Source organism: Anomaloglossus baeobatrachus, unplaced genomic scaffold, assembly GCF_048569485.1.
Source record: "Anomaloglossus baeobatrachus isolate aAnoBae1 unplaced genomic scaffold, aAnoBae1.hap1 Scaffold_985, whole genome shotgun sequence".
Classification (NCBI taxonomy): domain Eukaryota; kingdom Metazoa; phylum Chordata; class Amphibia; order Anura; family Aromobatidae; genus Anomaloglossus; species Anomaloglossus baeobatrachus.
In genome coordinates, this window is record NW_027445388.1 from 1 (window position 1) to 18,826 (window position 18,826).

The window sequence follows — 18,826 nt, forward strand, 5'->3', positions numbered from 1 at the left end:
TGAATTGAGTTCTGCTTTTGGAAACTGGGTTAAGAAGGGGTGCACCGTTCCTGGAGGTACTGCAATACCAGGTCAATGCGTGGAGTGGACAGAGCAAGCTCTTTTTCCATCTCCCTGTTCTAAAAATCCATTTAATATATGGTCCCCAGATAGGGGACGTATCAGATATTAAACTGATAAGAACAGATACTACACTTGATCTTAGCCAAAAGGCCGAGAAGCGATAACCAGAATTGGTTTGGGCCTCGAGTGGCACCCTGGCCTATGCCGGACACATCTTAGGGAGAGAGAGCGAGAGGGAGACAAACCCACGCCTACACAAGACATTTTGTCACCCAAGCCAACCCTTGAAAAGGCTGCTTTGCAGAGCCAAAACAAGAAGAATGGTGCGTTTTGCAGCCGCCGCCCACTGCAATGAATCTGAATAACTCCTCCTTTAGGGCGCAAGCAACTCCCCTCCCCCTTGCAGTCTTTCCAATTCACGATACAAAAAGACGGACAGGACAGGTTGCCTGACTTTCCGTCACTGCCACCCTTTGCCATCCTTACCCGTAGAAAGCCCTTTCATCATCCCCAAACCCTAATCTTTTCCCTTTCCTTCCCAGCCCCCAAACCCTGCCCTCTGTACCTTTCTCACCACCCGCTTCCCTTCTCCTGTCATCCCCCTACCACCCGGGAAAAAAAGAGATTGCCCCCTCCTTCCACTAGCCCACCCTCCCACCCAAAGAACAACTTCTTCTGCGCAGCTTGTTTTCTAGGCAGCAGCGCTATTGTGATGTCATCGGGGGGCATTGTGACAAGCCGCCAGTGTTCCGTCTCTTCATGTTGTGCACAGTTCAAACGGAAAATACATCAACAGGCAGACTACAGAAAAGCTTACTATCAAAGGTTAGAGGGGGGCTTTCTCAGAGGGCTTTTTACAGTTTTTCTATTCCCAATTAGCCGTTTAAGTGTACTTATTGAAAGTAGTAATTCTTTCATAGGCCGCCCTTTCTTAGTATTTGACGTTCCTTATATTGCGGTATGAGGCTTCGCAGTAGGTTGCAAACATTCATCACCCATGACTGTCCCCAATTGAGCTCAGAAGCTCAATGTCTATCATGACCTCTCTTTTAGAATGTCCAAGAGCAAGCAAACTATTCCTCCAGGAGAGGGCGCCAACAGACTACTAAAGAGATCATCATTACTCAAAGAAAACCCCAAAAACCAATGCATGATAGGAATAAACAGGTAACTTTCTTTGGAGTGGAAGCGGAGAGATCGCACCAGATGCCAATTCTAGATGTTATCACACCTGTGGTCACTGCAGCAGCAGGTGAATCCACTTTGTCCAAAAGGGATCTATTCCATTCAATTGCAAATGATCTAGATAAGACAGAGAACTGCAGCACGGGGACATAGCCGAGTTGGTCAGGTTGAGTGGTGATGAGTTTGCTATTTGGATGAATAAAGAAAGTCAAAAGTGTGAAAGATAAAAAACAAAAGGAGGAAGTGTGAAAAGTGAATGGGCCAAATTGAGGTGCATATGAAGACGTATGCTTTCTTCCAATTCATTAAATCGGGCTAATATGAATCAGGTGAATTGAGTTCTGCTTTTGGAAACTGGGTTAAGAAGGGGTGCACCGTTCCTGGAGGTACTGCAATACCAGGTCAATGCGTGGAGTGGACAGAGCAAGCTCTTTTTCCATCTCCCTGTTCTAAAAATCCATTTAATATATGGTCCCCAGATAGGGGACGTATCAGATATTAAACTGATAAGAACAGATACTACACTTGATCTTAGCCAAAAGGCCGAGAAGCGATAACCAGAATTGGTTTGGGCCTCGAGTGGCACCCTGGCCTATGCCGGACACATCTTAGGGAGAGAGAGCGAGAGGGAGACAAACCCACGCCTACACAAGACATTTTGTCACCCAAGCCAACCCTTGAAAAGGCTGCTTTGCAGAGCCAAAACAAGAAGAATGGTGCGTTTTGCAGCCGCCGCCCACTGCAATGAATCTGAATAACTCCTCCTTTAGGGCGCAAGCAACTCCCCTCCCCCTTGCAGTCTTTCCAATTCACGATACAAAAAGACGGACAGGACAGGTTGCCTGACTTTCCGTCACTGCCACCCTTTGCCATCCTTACCCGTAGAAAGCCCTTTCATCATCCCCAAACCCTAATCTTTTCCCTTTCCTTCCCAGCCCCCAAACCCTGCCCTCTGTACCTTTCTCACCACCCGCTTCCCTTCTCCTGTCATCCCCCTACCACCCGGGAAAAAAAGAGATTGCCCCCTCCTTCCACTAGCCCACCCTCCCACCCAAAGAACAACTTCTTCTGCGCAGCTTGTTTTCTAGGCAGCAGCGCTATTGTGATGTCATCGGGGGGCATTGTGACAAGCCGCCAGTGTTCCGTCTCTTCATGTTGTGCACAGTTCAAACGGAAAATACATCAACAGGCAGACTACAGAAAAGCTTACTATCAAAGGTTAGAGGGGGGCTTTCTCAGAGGGCTTTTTACAGTTTTTCTATTCCCAATTAGCCGTTTAAGTGTACTTATTGAAAGTAGTAATTCTTTCATAGGCCGCCCTTTCTTAGTATTTGACGTTCCTTATATTGCGGTATGAGGCTTCGCAGTAGGTTGCAAACATTCATCACCCATGACTGTCCCCAATTGAGCTCAGAAGCTCAATGTCTATCATGACCTCTCTTTTAGAATGTCCAAGAGCAAGCAAACTATTCCTCCAGGAGAGGGCGCCAACAGACTACTAAAGAGATCATCATTACTCAAAGAAAACCCCAAAAACCAATGCATGATAGGAATAAACAGGTAACTTTCTTTGGAGTGGAAGCGGAGAGATCGCACCAGATGCCAATTCTAGATGTTATCACACCTGTGGTCACTGCAGCAGCAGGTGAATCCACTTTGTCCAAAAGGGATCTATTCCATTCAATTGCAAATGATCTAGATAAGACAGAGAACTGCAGCACGGGGACATAGCCGAGTTGGTCAGGTTGAGTGGTGATGAGTTTGCTATTTGGATGAATAAAGAAAGTCAAAAGTGTGAAAGATAAAAAACAAAAGGAGGAAGTGTGAAAAGTGAATGGGCCAAATTGAGGTGCATATGAAGACGTATGCTTTCTTCCAATTCATTAAATCGGGCTAATATGAATCAGGTGAATTGAGTTCTGCTTTTGGAAACTGGGTTAAGAAGGGGTGCACCGTTCCTGGAGGTACTGCAATACCAGGTCAATGCGTGGAGTGGACAGAGCAAGCTCTTTTTCCATCTCCCTGTTCTAAAAATCCATTTAATATATGGTCCCCAGATAGGGGACGTATCAGATATTAAACTGATAAGAACAGATACTACACTTGATCTTAGCCAAAAGGCCGAGAAGCGATAACCAGAATTGGTTTGGGCCTCGAGTGGCACCCTGGCCTATGCCGGACACATCTTAGGGAGAGAGAGCGAGAGGGAGACAAACCCACGCCTACACAAGACATTTTGTCACCCAAGCCAACCCTTGAAAAGGCTGCTTTGCAGAGCCAAAACAAGAAGAATGGTGCGTTTTGCAGCCGCCGCCCACTGCAATGAATCTGAATAACTCCTCCTTTAGGGCGCAAGCAACTCCCCTCCCCCTTGCAGTCTTTCCAATTCACGATACAAAAAGACGGACAGGACAGGTTGCCTGACTTTCCGTCACTGCCACCCTTTGCCATCCTTACCCGTAGAAAGCCCTTTCATCATCCCCAAACCCTAATCTTTTCCCTTTCCTTCCCAGCCCCCAAACCCTGCCCTCTGTACCTTTCTCACCACCCGCTTCCCTTCTCCTGTCATCCCCCTACCACCCGGGAAAAAAAGAGATTGCCCCCTCCTTCCACTAGCCCACCCTCCCACCCAAAGAACAACTTCTTCTGCGCAGCTTGTTTTCTAGGCAGCAGCGCTATTGTGATGTCATCGGGGGGCATTGTGACAAGCCGCCAGTGTTCCGTCTCTTCATGTTGTGCACAGTTCAAACGGAAAATACATCAACAGGCAGACTACAGAAAAGCTTACTATCAAAGGTTAGAGGGGGGCTTTCTCAGAGGGCTTTTTACAGTTTTTCTATTCCCAATTAGCCGTTTAAGTGTACTTATTGAAAGTAGTAATTCTTTCATAGGCCGCCCTTTCTTAGTATTTGACGTTCCTTATATTGCGGTATGAGGCTTCGCAGTAGGTTGCAAACATTCATCACCCATGACTGTCCCCAATTGAGCTCAGAAGCTCAATGTCTATCATGACCTCTCTTTTAGAATGTCCAAGAGCAAGCAAACTATTCCTCCAGGAGAGGGCGCCAACAGACTACTAAAGAGATCATCATTACTCAAAGAAAACCCCAAAAACCAATGCATGATAGGAATAAACAGGTAACTTTCTTTGGAGTGGAAGCGGAGAGATCGCACCAGATGCCAATTCTAGATGTTATCACACCTGTGGTCACTGCAGCAGCAGGTGAATCCACTTTGTCCAAAAGGGATCTATTCCATTCAATTGCAAATGATCTAGATAAGACAGAGAACTGCAGCACGGGGACATAGCCGAGTTGGTCAGGTTGAGTGGTGATGAGTTTGCTATTTGGATGAATAAAGAAAGTCAAAAGTGTGAAAGATAAAAAACAAAAGGAGGAAGTGTGAAAAGTGAATGGGCCAAATTGAGGTGCATATGAAGACGTATGCTTTCTTCCAATTCATTAAATCGGGCTAATATGAATCAGGTGAATTGAGTTCTGCTTTTGGAAACTGGGTTAAGAAGGGGTGCACCGTTCCTGGAGGTACTGCAATACCAGGTCAATGCGTGGAGTGGACAGAGCAAGCTCTTTTTCCATCTCCCTGTTCTAAAAATCCATTTAATATATGGTCCCCAGATAGGGGACGTATCAGATATTAAACTGATAAGAACAGATACTACACTTGATCTTAGCCAAAAGGCCGAGAAGCGATAACCAGAATTGGTTTGGGCCTCGAGTGGCACCCTGGCCTATGCCGGACACATCTTAGGGAGAGAGAGCGAGAGGGAGACAAACCCACGCCTACACAAGACATTTTGTCACCCAAGCCAACCCTTGAAAAGGCTGCTTTGCAGAGCCAAAACAAGAAGAATGGTGCGTTTTGCAGCCGCCGCCCACTGCAATGAATCTGAATAACTCCTCCTTTAGGGCGCAAGCAACTCCCCTCCCCCTTGCAGTCTTTCCAATTCACGATACAAAAAGACGGACAGGACAGGTTGCCTGACTTTCCGTCACTGCCACCCTTTGCCATCCTTACCCGTAGAAAGCCCTTTCATCATCCCCAAACCCTAATCTTTTCCCTTTCCTTCCCAGCCCCCAAACCCTGCCCTCTGTACCTTTCTCACCACCGCGCTTCCCTTCTCCTGTCATCCCCCTACCACCCGGGAAAAAAAGAGATTGCCCCCTCCTTCCACTAGCCCACCCTCCCACCCAAAGAACAACTTCTTCTGCGCAGCTTGTTTTCTAGGCAGCAGCGCTATTGTGATGTCATCGGGGGGCATTGTGACAAGCCGCCAGTGTTCCGTCTCTTCATGTTGTGCACAGTTCAAACGGAAAATACATCAACAGGCAGACTACAGAAAAGCTTACTATCAAAGGTTAGAGGGGGGCTTTCTCAGAGGGCTTTTTACAGTTTTTCTATTCCCAATTAGCCGTTTAAGTGTACTTATTGAAAGTAGTAATTCTTTCATAGGCCGCCCTTTCTTAGTATTTGACGTTCCTTATATTGCGGTATGAGGCTTCGCAGTAGGTTGCAAACATTCATCACCCATGACTGTCCCCAATTGAGCTCAGAAGCTCAATGTCTATCATGACCTCTCTTTTAGAATGTCCAAGAGCAAGCAAACTATTCCTCCAGGAGAGGGCGCCAACAGACTACTAAAGAGATCATCATTACTCAAAGAAAACCCCAAAAACCAATGCATGATAGGAATAAACAGGTAACTTTCTTTGGAGTGGAAGCGGAGAGATCGCACCAGATGCCAATTCTAGATGTTATCACACCTGTGGTCACTGCAGCAGCAGGTGAATCCACTTTGTCCAAAAGGGATCTATTCCATTCAATTGCAAATGATCTAGATAAGACAGAGAACTGCAGCACGGGGACATAGCCGAGTTGGTCAGGTTGAGTGGTGATGAGTTTGCTATTTGGATGAATAAAGAAAGTCAAAAGTGTGAAAGATAAAAAACAAAAGGAGGAAGTGTGAAAAGTGAATGGGCCAAATTGAGGTGCATATGAAGACGTATGCTTTCTTCCAATTCATTAAATCGGGCTAATATGAATCAGGTGAATTGAGTTCTGCTTTTGGAAACTGGGTTAAGAAGGGGTGCACCGTTCCTGGAGGTACTGCAATACCAGGTCAATGCGTGGAGTGGACAGAGCAAGCTCTTTTTCCATCTCCCTGTTCTAAAAATCCATTTAATATATGGTCCCCAGATAGGGGACGTATCAGATATTAAACTGATAAGAACAGATACTACACTTGATCTTAGCCAAAAGGCCGAGAAGCGATAACCAGAATTGGTTTGGGCCTCGAGTGGCACCCTGGCCTATGCCGGACACATCTTAGGGAGAGAGAGCGAGAGGGAGACAAACCCACGCCTACACAAGACATTTTGTCACCCAAGCCAACCCTTGAAAAGGCTGCTTTGCAGAGCCAAAACAAGAAGAATGGTGCGTTTTGCAGCCGCCGCCCACTGCAATGAATCTGAATAACTCCTCCTTTAGGGCGCAAGCAACTCCCCTCCCCCTTGCAGTCTTTCCAATTCACGATACAAAAAGACGGACAGGACAGGTTGCCTGACTTTCCGTCACTGCCACCCTTTGCCATCCTTACCCGTAGAAAGCCCTTTCATCATCCCCAAACCCTAATCTTTTCCCTTTCCTTCCCAGCCCCCAAACCCTGCCCTCTGTACCTTTCTCACCACCCGCTTCCCTTCTCCTGTCATCCCCCTACCACCCGGGAAAAAAAGAGATTGCCCCCTCCTTCCACTAGCCCACCCTCCCACCCAAAGAACAACTTCTTCTGCGCAGCTTGTTTTCTAGGCAGCAGCGCTATTGTGATGTCATCGGGGGGCATTGTGACAAGCCGCCAGTGTTCCGTCTCTTCATGTTGTGCACAGTTCAAACGGAAAATACATCAACAGGCAGACTACAGAAAAGCTTACTATCAAAGGTTAGAGGGGGGCTTTCTCAGAGGGCTTTTTACAGTTTTTCTATTCCCAATTAGCCGTTTAAGTGTACTTATTGAAAGTAGTAATTCTTTCATAGGCCGCCCTTTCTTAGTATTTGACGTTCCTTATATTGCGGTATGAGGCTTCGCAGTAGGTTGCAAACATTCATCACCCATGACTGTCCCCAATTGAGCTCAGAAGCTCAATGTCTATCATGACCTCTCTTTTAGAATGTCCAAGAGCAAGCAAACTATTCCTCCAGGAGAGGGCGCCAACAGACTACTAAAGAGATCATCATTACTCAAAGAAAACCCCAAAAACCAATGCATGATAGGAATAAACAGGTAACTTTCTTTGGAGTGGAAGCGGAGAGATCGCACCAGATGCCAATTCTAGATGTTATCACACCTGTGGTCACTGCAGCAGCAGGTGAATCCACTTTGTCCAAAAGGGATCTATTCCATTCAATTGCAAATGATCTAGATAAGACAGAGAACTGCAGCACGGGGACATAGCCGAGTTGGTCAGGTTGAGTGGTGATGAGTTTGCTATTTGGATGAATAAAGAAAGTCAAAAGTGTGAAAGATAAAAAACAAAAGGAGGAAGTGTGAAAAGTGAATGGGCCAAATTGAGGTGCATATGAAGACGTATGCTTTCTTCCAATTCATTAAATCGGGCTAATATGAATCAGGTGAATTGAGTTCTGCTTTTGGAAACTGGGTTAAGAAGGGGTGCACCGTTCCTGGAGGTACTGCAATACCAGGTCAATGCGTGGAGTGGACAGAGCAAGCTCTTTTTCCATCTCCCTGTTCTAAAAATCCATTTAATATATGGTCCCCAGATAGGGGACGTATCAGATATTAAACTGATAAGAACAGATACTACACTTGATCTTAGCCAAAAGGCCGAGAAGCGATAACCAGAATTGGTTTGGGCCTCGAGTGGCACCCTGGCCTATGCCGGACACATCTTAGGGAGAGAGAGCGAGAGGGAGACAAACCCACGCCTACACAAGACATTTTGTCACCCAAGCCAACCCTTGAAAAGGCTGCTTTGCAGAGCCAAAACAAGAAGAATGGTGCGTTTTGCAGCCGCCGCCCACTGCAATGAATCTGAATAACTCCTCCTTTAGGGCGCAAGCAACTCCCCTCCCCCTTGCAGTCTTTCCAATTCACGATACAAAAAGACGGACAGGACAGGTTGCCTGACTTTCCGTCACTGCCACCCTTTGCCATCCTTACCCGTAGAAAGCCCTTTCATCATCCCCAAACCCTAATCTTTTCCCTTTCCTTCCCAGCCCCCAAACCCTGCCCTCTGTACCTTTCTCACCACCCGCTTCCCTTCTCCTGTCATCCCCCTACCACCCGGGAAAAAAAGAGATTGCCCCCTCCTTCCACTAGCCCACCCTCCCACCCAAAGAACAACTTCTTCTGCGCAGCTTGTTTTCTAGGCAGCAGCGCTATTGTGATGTCATCGGGGGGCATTGTGACAAGCCGCCAGTGTTCCGTCTCTTCATGTTGTGCACAGTTCAAACGGAAAATACATCAACAGGCAGACTACAGAAAAGCTTACTATCAAAGGTTAGAGGGGGGCTTTCTCAGAGGGCTTTTTACAGTTTTTCTATTCCCAATTAGCCGTTTAAGTGTACTTATTGAAAGTAGTAATTCTTTCATAGGCCGCCCTTTCTTAGTATTTGACGTTCCTTATATTGCGGTATGAGGCTTCGCAGTAGGTTGCAAACATTCATCACCCATGACTGTCCCCAATTGAGCTCAGAAGCTCAATGTCTATCATGACCTCTCTTTTAGAATGTCCAAGAGCAAGCAAACTATTCCTCCAGGAGAGGGCGCCAACAGACTACTAAAGAGATCATCATTACTCAAAGAAAACCCCAAAAACCAATGCATGATAGGAATAAACAGGTAACTTTCTTTGGAGTGGAAGCGGAGAGATCGCACCAGATGCCAATTCTAGATGTTATCACACCTGTGGTCACTGCAGCAGCAGGTGAATCCACTTTGTCCAAAAGGGATCTATTCCATTCAATTGCAAATGATCTAGATAAGACAGAGAACTGCAGCACGGGGACATAGCCGAGTTGGTCAGGTTGAGTGGTGATGAGTTTGCTATTTGGATGAATAAAGAAAGTCAAAAGTGTGAAAGATAAAAAACAAAAGGAGGAAGTGTGAAAAGTGAATGGGCCAAATTGAGGTGCATATGAAGACGTATGCTTTCTTCCAATTCATTAAATCGGGCTAATATGAATCAGGTGAATTGAGTTCTGCTTTTGGAAACTGGGTTAAGAAGGGGTGCACCGTTCCTGGAGGTACTGCAATACCAGGTCAATGCGTGGAGTGGACAGAGCAAGCTCTTTTTCCATCTCCCTGTTCTAAAAATCCATTTAATATATGGTCCCCAGATAGGGGACGTATCAGATATTAAACTGATAAGAACAGATACTACACTTGATCTTAGCCAAAAGGCCGAGAAGCGATAACCAGAATTGGTTTGGGCCTCGAGTGGCACCCTGGCCTATGCCGGACACATCTTAGGGAGAGAGAGCGAGAGGGAGACAAACCCACGCCTACACAAGACATTTTGTCACCCAAGCCAACCCTTGAAAAGGCTGCTTTGCAGAGCCAAAACAAGAAGAATGGTGCGTTTTGCAGCCGCCGCCCACTGCAATGAATCTGAATAACTCCTCCTTTAGGGCGCAAGCAACTCCCCTCCCCCTTGCAGTCTTTCCAATTCACGATACAAAAAGACGGACAGGACAGGTTGCCTGACTTTCCGTCACTGCCACCCTTTGCCATCCTTACCCGTAGAAAGCCCTTTCATCATCCCCAAACCCTAATCTTTTCCCTTTCCTTCCCAGCCCCCAAACCCTGCCCTCTGTACCTTTCTCACCACCCGCTTCCCTTCTCCTGTCATCCCCCTACCACCCGGGAAAAAAAGAGATTGCCCCCTCCTTCCACTAGCCCACCCTCCCACCCAAAGAACAACTTCTTCTGCGCAGCTTGTTTTCTAGGCAGCAGCGCTATTGTGATGTCATCGGGGGGCATTGTGACAAGCCGCCAGTGTTCCGTCTCTTCATGTTGTGCACAGTTCAAACGGAAAATACATCAACAGGCAGACTACAGAAAAGCTTACTATCAAAGGTTAGAGGGGGGCTTTCTCAGAGGGCTTTTTACAGTTTTTCTATTCCCAATTAGCCGTTTAAGTGTACTTATTGAAAGTAGTAATTCTTTCATAGGCCGCCCTTTCTTAGTATTTGACGTTCCTTATATTGCGGTATGAGGCTTCGCAGTAGGTTGCAAACATTCATCACCCATGACTGTCCCCAATTGAGCTCAGAAGCTCAATGTCTATCATGACCTCTCTTTTAGAATGTCCAAGAGCAAGCAAACTATTCCTCCAGGAGAGGGCGCCAACAGACTACTAAAGAGATCATCATTACTCAAAGAAAACCCCAAAAACCAATGCATGATAGGAATAAACAGGTAACTTTCTTTGGAGTGGAAGCGGAGAGATCGCACCAGATGCCAATTCTAGATGTTATCACACCTGTGGTCACTGCAGCAGCAGGTGAATCCACTTTGTCCAAAAGGGATCTATTCCATTCAATTGCAAATGATCTAGATAAGACAGAGAACTGCAGCACGGGGACATAGCCGAGTTGGTCAGGTTGAGTGGTGATGAGTTTGCTATTTGGATGAATAAAGAAAGTCAAAAGTGTGAAAGATAAAAAACAAAAGGAGGAAGTGTGAAAAGTGAATGGGCCAAATTGAGGTGCATATGAAGACGTATGCTTTCTTCCAATTCATTAAATCGGGCTAATATGAATCAGGTGAATTGAGTTCTGCTTTTGGAAACTGGGTTAAGAAGGGGTGCACCGTTCCTGGAGGTACTGCAATACCAGGTCAATGCGTGGAGTGGACAGAGCAAGCTCTTTTTCCATCTCCCTGTTCTAAAAATCCATTTAATATATGGTCCCCAGATAGGGGACGTATCAGATATTAAACTGATAAGAACAGATACTACACTTGATCTTAGCCAAAAGGCCGAGAAGCGATAACCAGAATTGGTTTGGGCCTCGAGTGGCACCCTGGCCTATGCCGGACACATCTTAGGGAGAGAGAGCGAGAGGGAGACAAACCCACGCCTACACAAGACATTTTGTCACCCAAGCCAACCCTTGAAAAGGCTGCTTTGCAGAGCCAAAACAAGAAGAATGGTGCGTTTTGCAGCCGCCGCCCACTGCAATGAATCTGAATAACTCCTCCTTTAGGGCGCAAGCAACTCCCCTCCCCCTTGCAGTCTTTCCAATTCACGATACAAAAAGACGGACAGGACAGGTTGCCTGACTTTCCGTCACTGCCACCCTTTGCCATCCTTACCCGTAGAAAGCCCTTTCATCATCCCCAAACCCTAATCTTTTCCCTTTCCTTCCCAGCCCCCAAACCCTGCCCTCTGTACCTTTCTCACCACCCGCTTCCCTTCTCCTGTCATCCCCCTACCACCCGGGAAAAAAAGAGATTGCCCCCTCCTTCCACTAGCCCACCCTCCCACCCAAAGAACAACTTCTTCTGCGCAGCTTGTTTTCTAGGCAGCAGCGCTATTGTGATGTCATCGGGGGGCATTGTGACAAGCCGCCAGTGTTCCGTCTCTTCATGTTGTGCACAGTTCAAACGGAAAATACATCAACAGGCAGACTACAGAAAAGCTTACTATCAAAGGTTAGAGGGGGGCTTTCTCAGAGGGCTTTTTACAGTTTTTCTATTCCCAATTAGCCGTTTAAGTGTACTTATTGAAAGTAGTAATTCTTTCATAGGCCGCCCTTTCTTAGTATTTGACGTTCCTTATATTGCGGTATGAGGCTTCGCAGTAGGTTGCAAACATTCATCACCCATGACTGTCCCCAATTGAGCTCAGAAGCTCAATGTCTATCATGACCTCTCTTTTAGAATGTCCAAGAGCAAGCAAACTATTCCTCCAGGAGAGGGCGCCAACAGACTACTAAAGAGATCATCATTACTCAAAGAAAACCCCAAAAACCAATGCATGATAGGAATAAACAGGTAACTTTCTTTGGAGTGGAAGCGGAGAGATCGCACCAGATGCCAATTCTAGATGTTATCACACCTGTGGTCACTGCAGCAGCAGGTGAATCCACTTTGTCCAAAAGGGATCTATTCCATTCAATTGCAAATGATCTAGATAAGACAGAGAACTGCAGCACGGGGACATAGCCGAGTTGGTCAGGTTGAGTGGTGATGAGTTTGCTATTTGGATGAATAAAGAAAGTCAAAAGTGTGAAAGATAAAAAACAAAAGGAGGAAGTGTGAAAAGTGAATGGGCCAAATTGAGGTGCATATGAAGACGTATGCTTTCTTCCAATTCATTAAATCGGGCTAATATGAATCAGGTGAATTGAGTTCTGCTTTTGGAAACTGGGTTAAGAAGGGGTGCACCGTTCCTGGAGGTACTGCAATACCAGGTCAATGCGTGGAGTGGACAGAGCAAGCTCTTTTTCCATCTCCCTGTTCTAAAAATCCATTTAATATATGGTCCCCAGATAGGGGACGTATCAGATATTAAACTGATAAGAACAGATACTACACTTGATCTTAGCCAAAAGGCCGAGAAGCGATAACCAGAATTGGTTTGGGCCTCGAGTGGCACCCTGGCCTATGCCGGACACATCTTAGGGAGAGAGAGCGAGAGGGAGACAAACCCACGCCTACACAAGACATTTTGTCACCCAAGCCAACCCTTGAAAAGGCTGCTTTGCAGAGCCAAAACAAGAAGAATGGTGCGTTTTGCAGCCGCCGCCCACTGCAATGAATCTGAATAACTCCTCCTTTAGGGCGCAAGCAACTCCCCTCCCCCTTGCAGTCTTTCCAATTCACGATACAAAAAGACGGACAGGACAGGTTGCCTGACTTTCCGTCACTGCCACCCTTTGCCATCCTTACCCGTAGAAAGCCCTTTCATCATCCCCAAACCCTAATCTTTTCCCTTTCCTTCCCAGCCCCCAAACCCTGCCCTCTGTACCTTTCTCACCACCCGCTTCCCTTCTCCTGTCATCCCCCTACCACCCGGGAAAAAAAGAGATTGCCCCCTCCTTCCACTAGCCCACCCTCCCACCCAAAGAACAACTTCTTCTGCGCAGCTTGTTTTCTAGGCAGCAGCGCTATTGTGATGTCATCGGGGGGCATTGTGACAAGCCGCCAGTGTTCCGTCTCTTCATGTTGTGCACAGTTCAAACGGAAAATACATCAACAGGCAGACTACAGAAAAGCTTACTATCAAAGGTTAGAGGGGGGCTTTCTCAGAGGGCTTTTTACAGTTTTTCTATTCCCAATTAGCCGTTTAAGTGTACTTATTGAAAGTAGTAATTCTTTCATAGGCCGCCCTTTCTTAGTATTTGACGTTCCTTATATTGCGGTATGAGGCTTCGCAGTAGGTTGCAAACATTCATCACCCATGACTGTCCCCAATTGAGCTCAGAAGCTCAATGTCTATCATGACCTCTCTTTTAGAATGTCCAAGAGCAAGCAAACTATTCCTCCAGGAGAGGGCGCCAACAGACTACTAAAGAGATCATCATTACTCAAAGAAAACCCCAAAAACCAATGCATGATAGGAATAAACAGGTAACTTTCTTTGGAGTGGAAGCGGAGAGATCGCACCAGATGCCAATTCTAGATGTTATCACACCTGTGGTCACTGCAGCAGCAGGTGAATCCACTTTGTCCAAAAGGGATCTATTCCATTCAATTGCAAATGATCTAGATAAGACAGAGAACTGCAGCACGGGGACATAGCCGAGTTGGTCAGGTTGAGTGGTGATGAGTTTGCTATTTGGATGAATAAAGAAAGTCAAAAGTGTGAAAGATAAAAAACAAAAGGAGGAAGTGTGAAAAGTGAATGGGCCAAATTGAGGTGCATATGAAGACGTATGCTTTCTTCCAATTCATTAAATCGGGCTAATATGAATCAGGTGAATTGAGTTCTGCTTTTGGAAACTGGGTTAAGAAGGGGTGCACCGTTCCTGGAGGTACTGCAATACCAGGTCAATGCGTGGAGTGGACAGAGCAAGCTCTTTTTCCATCTCCCTGTTCTAAAAATCCATTTAATATATGGTCCCCAGATAGGGGACGTATCAGATATTAAACTGATAAGAACAGATACTACACTTGATCTTAGCCAAAAGGCCGAGAAGCGATAACCAGAATTGGTTTGGGCCTCGAGTGGCACCCTGGCCTATGCCGGACACATCTTAGGGAGAGAGAGCGAGAGGGAGACAAACCCACGCCTACACAAGACATTTTGTCACCCAAGCCAACCCTTGAAAAGGCTGCTTTGCAGAGCCAAAACAAGAAGAATGGTGCGTTTTGCAGCCGCCGCCCACTGCAATGAATCTGAATAACTCCTCCTTTAGGGCGCAAGCAACTCCCCTCCCCCTTGCAGTCTTTCCAATTCACGATACAAAAAGACGGACAGGACAGGTTGCCTGACTTTCCGTCACTGCCACCCTTTGCCATCCTTACCCGTAGAAAGCCCTTTCATCATCCCCAAACCCTAATCTTTTCCCTTTCCTTCCCAGCCCCCAAACCCTGCCCTCTGTACCTTTCTCACCACCCGCTTCCCTTCTCCTGTCATCCCCCTACCACCCGGGAAAAAAAGAGATTGCCCCCTCCTTCCACTAGCCCACCCTCCCACCCAAAGAACAACTTCTTCTGCGCAGCTTGTTTTCTAGGCAGCAGCGCTATTGTGATGTCATCGGGGGGCATTGTGACAAGCCGCCAGTGTTCCGTCTCTTCATGTTGTGCACAGTTCAAACGGAAAATACATCAACAGGCAGACTACAGAAAAGCTTACTATCAAAGGTTAGAGGGGGGCTTTCTCAGAGGGCTTTTTACAGTTTTTCTATTCCCAATTAGCCGTTTAAGTGTACTTATTGAAAGTAGTAATTCTTTCATAGGCCGCCCTTTCTTAGTATTTGACGTTCCTTATATTGCGGTATGAGGCTTCGCAGTAGGTTGCAAACATTCATCACCCATGACTGTCCCCAATTGAGCTCAGAAGCTCAATGTCTATCATGACCTCTCTTTTAGAATGTCCAAGAGCAAGCAAACTATTCCTCCAGGAGAGGGCGCCAACAGACTACTAAAGAGATCATCATTACTCAAAGAAAACCCCAAAAACCAATGCATGATAGGAATAAACAGGTAACTTTCTTTGGAGTGGAAGCGGAGAGATCGCACCAGATGCCAATTCTAGATGTTATCACACCTGTGGTCACTGCAGCAGCAGGTGAATCCACTTTGTCCAAAAGGGATCTATTCCATTCAATTGCAAATGATCTAGATAAGACAGAGAACTGCAGCACGGGGACATAGCCGAGTTGGTCAGGTTGAGTGGTGATGAGTTTGCTATTTGGATGAATAAAGAAAGTCAAAAGTGTGAAAGATAAAAAACAAAAGGAGGAAGTGTGAAAAGTGAATGGGCCAAATTGAGGTGCATATGAAGACGTATGCTTTCTTCCAATTCATTAAATCGGGCTAATATGAATCAGGTGAATTGAGTTCTGCTTTTGGAAACTGGGTTAAGAAGGGGTGCACCGTTCCTGGAGGTACTGCAATACCAGGTCAATGCGTGGAGTGGACAGAGCAAGCTCTTTTTCCATCTCCCTGTTCTAAAAATCCATTTAATATATGGTCCCCAGATAGGGGACGTATCAGATATTAAACTGATAAGAACAGATACTACACTTGATCTTAGCCAAAAGGCCGAGAAGCGATAACCAGAATTGGTTTGGGCCTCGAGTGGCACCCTGGCCTATGCCGGACACATCTTAGGGAGAGAGAGCGAGAGGGAGACAAACCCACGCCTACACAAGACATTTTGTCACCCAAGCCAACCCTTGAAAAGGCTGCTTTGCAGAGCCAAAACAAGAAGAATGGTGCGTTTTGCAGCCGCCGCCCACTGCAATGAATCTGAATAACTCCTCCTTTAGGGCGCAAGCAACTCCCCTCCCCCTTGCAGTCTTTCCAATTCACGATACAAAAAGACGGACAGGACAGGTTGCCTGACTTTCCGTCACTGCCACCCTTTGCCATCCTTACCCGTAGAAAGCCCTTTCATCATCCCCAAACCCTAATCTTTTCCCTTTCCTTCCCAGCCCCCAAACCCTGCCCTCTGTACCTTTCTCACCACCCGCTTCCCTTCTCCTGTCATCCCCCTACCACCCGGGAAAAAAAGAGATTGCCCCCTCCTTCCACTAGCCCACCCTCCCACCCAAAGAACAACTTCTTCTGCGCAGCTTGTTTTCTAGGCAGCAGCGCTATTGTGATGTCATCGGGGGGCATTGTGACAAGCCGCCAGTGTTCCGTCTCTTCATGTTGTGCACAGTTCAAACGGAAAATACATCAACAGGCAGACTACAGAAAAGCTTACTATCAAAGGTTAGAGGGGGGCTTTCTCAGAGGGCTTTTTACAGTTTTTCTATTCCCAATTAGCCGTTTAAGTGTACTTATTGAAAGTAGTAATTCTTTCATAGGCCGCCCTTTCTTAGTATTTGACGTTCCTTATATTGCGGTATGAGGCTTCGCAGTAGGTTGCAAACATTCATCACCCATGACTGTCCCCAATTGAGCTCAGAAGCTCAATGTCTATCATGACCTCTCTTTTAGAATGTCCAAGAGCAAGCAAACTATTCCTCCAGGAGAGGGCGCCAACAGACTACTAAAGAGATCATCATTACTCAAAGAAAACCCCAAAAACCAATGCATGATAGGAATAAACAGGTAACTTTCTTTGGAGTGGAAGCGGAGAGATCGCACCAGATGCCAATTCTAGATGTTATCACACCTGTGGTCACTGCAGCAGCAGGTGAATCCACTTTGTCCAAAAGGGATCTATTCCATTCAATTGCAAATGATCTAGATAAGACAGAGAACTGCAGCACGGGGACATAGCCGAGTTGGTCAGGTTGAGTGGTGATGAGTTTGCTATTTGGATGAATAAAGAAAGTCAAAAGTGTGAAAGATAAAAAACAAAAGGAGGAAGTGTGAAAAGTGAATGGGCCAAATTGAGGTGCATATGAAGACGTATGCTTTCTTCCAATTCATTAAATCGGGCTAATATGAATCAGGTGAATTGAGTTCTGCTTTTGGAAACTGGGTTAAGAAGGGGTGCACCGTTCCTGGAGGTACTGCAATACCAGGTCAATGCGTGGAGTGGACAGAGCAAGCTCTTTTTCCATCTCCCTGTTCTAAAAATCCATTTAATATATGGTCCCCAGATAGGGGACGTATCAGATATTAAACTGATAAGAACAGATACTACACTTGATCTTAGCCAAAAGGCCGAGAAGCGATAACCAGAATTGGTTTGGGCCTCGAGTGGCACCCTGGCCTATGCCGGACACATCTTAGGGAGAGAGAGCGAGAGGGAGACAAACCCACGCCTACACAAGACATTTTGTCACCCAAGCCAACCCTTGAAAAGGCTGCTTTGCAGAGCCAAAACAAGAAGAATGGTGCGTTTTGCAGCCGCCGCCCACTGCAATGAATCTGAATAACTCCTCCTTTAGGGCGCAAGCAACTCCCCTCCCCCTTGCAGTCTTTCCAATTCACGATACAAAAAGACGGACAGGACAGGTTGCCTGACTTTCCGTCACTGCCACCCTTTGCCATCCTTACCCGTAGAAAGCCCTTTCATCATCCCCAAACCCTAATCTTTTCCCTTTCCTTCCCAGCCCCCAAACCCTGCCCTCTGTACCTTTCTCACCACCCGCTTCCCTTCTCCTGTCATCCCCCTACCACCCGGGAAAAAAAGAGATTGCCCCCTCCTTCCACTAGCCCACCCTCCCACCCAAAGAACAACTTCTTCTGCGCAGCTTGTTTTCTAGGCAGCAGCGCTATTGTGATGTCATCGGGGGGCATTGTGACAAGCCGCCAGTGTTCCGTCTCTTCATGTTGTGCACAGTTCAAACGGAAAATACATCAACAGGCAGACTACAGAAAAGCTTACTATCAAAGGTTAGAGGGGGGCTTTCTCAGAGGGCTTTTTACAGTTTTTCTATTCCCAATTAGCCGTTTAAGTGTACTTATTGAAAGTAGTAATTCTTTCATAGGCCGCCCTTTCTTAGTATTTGACGTTCCTTATATTGCGGTATGAGGCTTCGCAGTAGGTTGCAAACATTCATCACCCATGACTGTCCCCAATTGAGCTCAGAAGCTCAATGTCTATCATGACCTCTCTTTTAGAATGTCCAAGAGCAAGCAAACTATTCCTCCAGGAGAGGGCGCCAACAGACTACTAAAGAGATCATCATTACTCAAAGAAAACCCCAAAAACCAATGCATGATAGGAATAAACAGGTAACTTTCTTTGGAGTGGAAGCGGAGAGATCGCACCAGATGCCAATTCTAGATGTTATCACACCTGTGGTCACTGCAGCAGCAGGTGAATCCACTTTGTCCAAAAGGGATCTATTCCATTCAATTGCAAATGATCTAGATAAGACAGAGAACTGCAGCACGGGGACATAGCCGAGTTGGTCAGGTTGAGTGGTGATGAGTTTGCTATTTGGATGAATAAAGAAAGTCAAAAGTGTG

At 46.4% G+C, this 18,826-nt stretch overlaps 12 non-coding genes across 12 annotated transcripts; all 12 read right to left on the reverse strand.

Moving 5' to 3' along the window:
• Nucleotides 1-34: 34 nt before the first annotated feature.
• LOC142289594 (U2 spliceosomal RNA) lies at nucleotides 35-225 on the reverse strand. Its single transcript, XR_012750055.1, has one exon. It is a non-coding gene; the product is annotated as a U2 spliceosomal RNA (small nuclear RNA).
• A 1,387-nt stretch (nucleotides 226-1,612) lies between these two features.
• On the reverse strand, nucleotides 1,613-1,803 carry LOC142289601 (U2 spliceosomal RNA). Its single transcript, XR_012750062.1, has one exon. It is a non-coding gene; the product is annotated as a U2 spliceosomal RNA (small nuclear RNA).
• Nucleotides 1,804-3,190: 1,387 nt separating this feature from the next.
• Nucleotides 3,191-3,381, reverse strand: LOC142289602 (U2 spliceosomal RNA). The gene has a single exon (XR_012750063.1). It is a non-coding gene; the product is annotated as a U2 spliceosomal RNA (small nuclear RNA).
• A 1,387-nt stretch (nucleotides 3,382-4,768) lies between these two features.
• LOC142289603 (U2 spliceosomal RNA) lies at nucleotides 4,769-4,959 on the reverse strand. The gene has a single exon (XR_012750064.1). It is a non-coding gene; the product is annotated as a U2 spliceosomal RNA (small nuclear RNA).
• A 1,388-nt stretch (nucleotides 4,960-6,347) lies between these two features.
• LOC142289583 (U2 spliceosomal RNA) lies at nucleotides 6,348-6,538 on the reverse strand. Its single transcript, XR_012750045.1, has one exon. It is a non-coding gene; the product is annotated as a U2 spliceosomal RNA (small nuclear RNA).
• A 1,387-nt stretch (nucleotides 6,539-7,925) lies between these two features.
• LOC142289584 (U2 spliceosomal RNA) lies at nucleotides 7,926-8,116 on the reverse strand. Its single transcript, XR_012750046.1, has one exon. It is a non-coding gene; the product is annotated as a U2 spliceosomal RNA (small nuclear RNA).
• A 1,387-nt stretch (nucleotides 8,117-9,503) lies between these two features.
• LOC142289585 (U2 spliceosomal RNA) lies at nucleotides 9,504-9,694 on the reverse strand. Its single transcript, XR_012750047.1, has one exon. It is a non-coding gene; the product is annotated as a U2 spliceosomal RNA (small nuclear RNA).
• Nucleotides 9,695-11,081: 1,387 nt separating this feature from the next.
• Nucleotides 11,082-11,272, reverse strand: LOC142289586 (U2 spliceosomal RNA). The gene has a single exon (XR_012750048.1). It is a non-coding gene; the product is annotated as a U2 spliceosomal RNA (small nuclear RNA).
• Nucleotides 11,273-12,659: 1,387 nt separating this feature from the next.
• Nucleotides 12,660-12,850, reverse strand: LOC142289587 (U2 spliceosomal RNA). Its single transcript, XR_012750049.1, has one exon. It is a non-coding gene; the product is annotated as a U2 spliceosomal RNA (small nuclear RNA).
• A 1,387-nt stretch (nucleotides 12,851-14,237) lies between these two features.
• On the reverse strand, nucleotides 14,238-14,428 carry LOC142289588 (U2 spliceosomal RNA). Its single transcript, XR_012750050.1, has one exon. It is a non-coding gene; the product is annotated as a U2 spliceosomal RNA (small nuclear RNA).
• Nucleotides 14,429-15,815: 1,387 nt separating this feature from the next.
• LOC142289589 (U2 spliceosomal RNA) lies at nucleotides 15,816-16,006 on the reverse strand. The gene has a single exon (XR_012750051.1). It is a non-coding gene; the product is annotated as a U2 spliceosomal RNA (small nuclear RNA).
• A 1,387-nt stretch (nucleotides 16,007-17,393) lies between these two features.
• On the reverse strand, nucleotides 17,394-17,584 carry LOC142289590 (U2 spliceosomal RNA). The gene has a single exon (XR_012750052.1). It is a non-coding gene; the product is annotated as a U2 spliceosomal RNA (small nuclear RNA).
• Between the last annotated feature and the right edge of the window lie 1,242 nt (nucleotides 17,585-18,826).